The 3,312-nt window shown below is 27.7% G+C and overlaps 1 long non-coding RNA gene across 1 annotated transcript; it reads left to right on the top strand.

Annotated features, from left to right (window-relative positions):
• Nucleotides 1–781: 781 nt before the first annotated feature.
• LOC128895389 (uncharacterized) lies at nucleotides 782–2,425 on the top strand. Its single transcript, XR_008461769.1, has 3 exons — nucleotides 782–991; nucleotides 1,057–1,166; nucleotides 1,952–2,425. It is a non-coding gene; the product is annotated as an uncharacterized LOC128895389 (long non-coding RNA).
• Nucleotides 2,426–3,312: the final 887 nt, after the last annotated feature.

The raw sequence follows: 3,312 nt of genomic DNA, 5'->3' as shown, positions 1-3,312 counted from the left end.
AAGCCGCGGAAGAAGGAATTTCCCATTTAATATAATTATTGTTATCTGGTGAAAATCAGAATTTTCAAAAACATGTATCCATAATTAAAGGCTGTAGTTTACGCATATAAATTTTCATGAATGAGAAACAATTTTTAGTATGGTAAATTAAAAAAAAAATCATGTTTTCAAAAACATATTATTTAAATAAATAAATAAACACTTTCTTCAACCATGAGTAAATTAGCTATTCAAAGACATTTAGTTAAGTCATGTACTTATGCCATGGATTTAATTATCATTTATAGCTTTATACCGTCACAAGCAATTGTAATCTAAAATCTTCCCGGACCTCATTCATTATATTTCTTTGTCAATTAGATTAGATAATATTAATAACGTGTAGCCTAACAATATATTGTCCATAACATTCTTTTTTATTTTCAATTATTCGGCGGAACACTGTGCTCATAACTAAAAGTAAGGCGCTATGCAGATGACGCAATAAACCAGTAAAAATGAAAGAAATTAATTAATTACACTATTTCTCCATGCATTTGTACGATCGACTTATTATTTTACTGGAAATTGCCAATACTTTCCAGTTTTTGGACGGGAGCCCGTGCTGTTGCAGAAACAAAATATATAAAAATGGTGTCTGAGTGTGCATTTTATAATATAAATTTAGATAAATGTTCACTTTGGACGCTGTGTCGGTTGAACATGTACTCTTTGAATTCGTAACATTTTGACGCCATAAATTTAATAATCATTGCCTTTCGAAAGCTACGTGTGATGATATTGTATCGGAAAATGTGTGATTAAATATGACTTAGAATTTATTAAATTTGGATCTGAATTTAATTTGTATGTGGGTTTTTATGCAATTGTTGTGAGTGGGAATATAACGTGTTTTTACATACGAGAATAAGTGATGAAAAATTTTTCGTGTCATTGTGGAGAAAAATATACGAAAACTGTTTAAGTGTGCATTTCATAATACAAATTTAAGGTAATAAATAATCATTTTGTCCAAATAAGAAACACTTGGATATATATATCGTTTGACATATATAGGTTAGAGTAAGGAATAGCTGGATGCCAGTTATTAAGACAGTGGAAGAAAATTCGACCAGATATTGCTAGAAGTAATGCACAAGACACAGTAATGTTGCCTTGTAATATGTGTACGTATGCATTAGAAGTCTAATAAATTTTAACAGTGCAACGTGATATGATACATACACAACGTAATTTAGAATTAAGTTATCTGTATATAAAGTTTGTATTAAAATTATGATTGTATGCGTTTGTGATTTCATTTGTATATATTAATTTGGATGTAAGTATCTGTGTACAGAAGGTGGAAATTGGATGATAACCGAGGAGACAATTTTTGATTCATCAAGGAAGATTAAGAAAATAGTAAACCAGATCAATGAACATGACACAGAACTTTTTTTAGTGGGACTTAATATTTAAAGTTCCCATTACTTGAGTCCTGTGATATGTTGTTGACGATCAGCCAGAGTCAAATGGTGAATTACAAGAAAAAGCAGTTTTACACTTTAACCTATATTAATAGCTAGCATTTAATGTGATTCTGTAGTTATTACATGCATCAAATTGTGTTAGGTTTCTTCAATACAAATGGTAGTTTCCACTTTAGTTTATTCTATATATTGAAAAGTCTCACGATATCTGATAATGTATCTACTTCAAGAAAACTTACTCTTGTAGTTGTAATTAGGCATTAGTTATATTCTTCTACGTAATTATATATGTTTTAATGGTAATTCTATGGTTGCAACGCAACTAGTATTACAGAACATAGGGGAAACGTATAGTATTTAATGAAATACTTGGACAAATGGCAAAAATATTGAATAAAGAGATGCACTTACATTCTCGCAGGATGAATCTGGAAATATATTTAAGATAAAAGAAATAATACTTTTTTCTTTATTTTCAGCGTTTGTCTAGACATCGATGGGAAAATTACAGCAATAAATTTATAGAGTCAACAAATTGAACAGATACAATCAAGAAATTATCCATACAAGAAGATCATTGAATTACATACGTTTGTCTTGCAATTTATAGACCTTAAAAAGAATGTAATGCCATCGTATTTTATAAATCATAATATATCAGAACAGTGACTAATCAATGGTTTACAGAAGCAGTTGAAGGTTCTACAAATATCAATGCAAAGCAAGCAATAAAATAAAGACAATTAGAACAAAACAACTAGAATAAAGCGTACAATAGACAAAATATTTTTACTCAATGAAGAAACAATTGTGGTATATCGAACAGACTATTGCGAAAAATGTACTACCCTCAGTCAAATAAGATTTTTACTTTGTAAACAGATTTATTTCATTTTCTCTACGCGAATGATTTTATATCTATTAGTTAAACTGAATTTAAATGTTTTTTAATGTCTCAGAAGAAATAAATCTTAAATACTATGTTTTCATTAATGCGTTACACAAAAATTGTACACCGCCCAGTGAATAAACACATTTATTACAAAGAATGATAAAAATATATAGACATAGTTGAAACTTTTATAGAAATAGGAGAATTTGATAATATCGAATAAACTGTTAAATTATTAAAAAATTTCAGATTACTAAGTAATTCAACTTCCGGAAACAATTTCTCCACGCAATAATAAAACCTGTCCTGATAACTGCCCTTCTATATATAATCAATTGTATCTCTAAGAAATAGTAACTTTTTTTCAAAATTTCAAAGATTCTTAAGAAATCTAAGTCAAGAAAATTACAAATCTAAATAATTATATCAAAGTAAAATTTGGTGTTCTGAAATCTACCCCTTGACATACATATATATGTAAGCTTACTTTAATCTACAATACAATTCAATGAATACAATTTCTTTTTATCTAAACTCTTTTGAATTATTCTACTTTCATTTCAGGTTCAAGAGTTGCATACTATGAAACTATGATATATCCAGCTGTTCGGTTGAAGCGGAATATTTAACACTGATATAGTATAAGTGGTAGCTTTAGTTAATAAAAATTAATGGTTATTGTATATACAAATTGTTTGTTACAAGTTTGGTAATATATGGTTCATATAAAAGCAATTTTTCTTTAGATTTACCTAAAATCTTACCCGTTGAATAGTTTTATGTATTCATATTACATATGATAATATTTATAATACCACATATTGTATAATATAAGTTAGCATTTAAGAATTTGTTTAATAAATATATTACGAGAAAAATTCATTTATTACCAATATTGTATGTTTCACTTTGGATTTAGCAACTAAATAGTAAAAGAAAACATAATGT

The sequence above is a fragment of the Hylaeus anthracinus genome, unplaced genomic scaffold (assembly GCF_026225885.1).
Source record: "Hylaeus anthracinus isolate JK02 unplaced genomic scaffold, UHH_iyHylAnth1.0_haploid 5, whole genome shotgun sequence".
Taxonomy (NCBI): domain Eukaryota; kingdom Metazoa; phylum Arthropoda; class Insecta; order Hymenoptera; family Colletidae; genus Hylaeus; species Hylaeus anthracinus.
The sequence above is the reverse complement of the archived record's forward strand: the minus strand, read 5'-3'. Positions and strand labels throughout refer to the sequence as shown.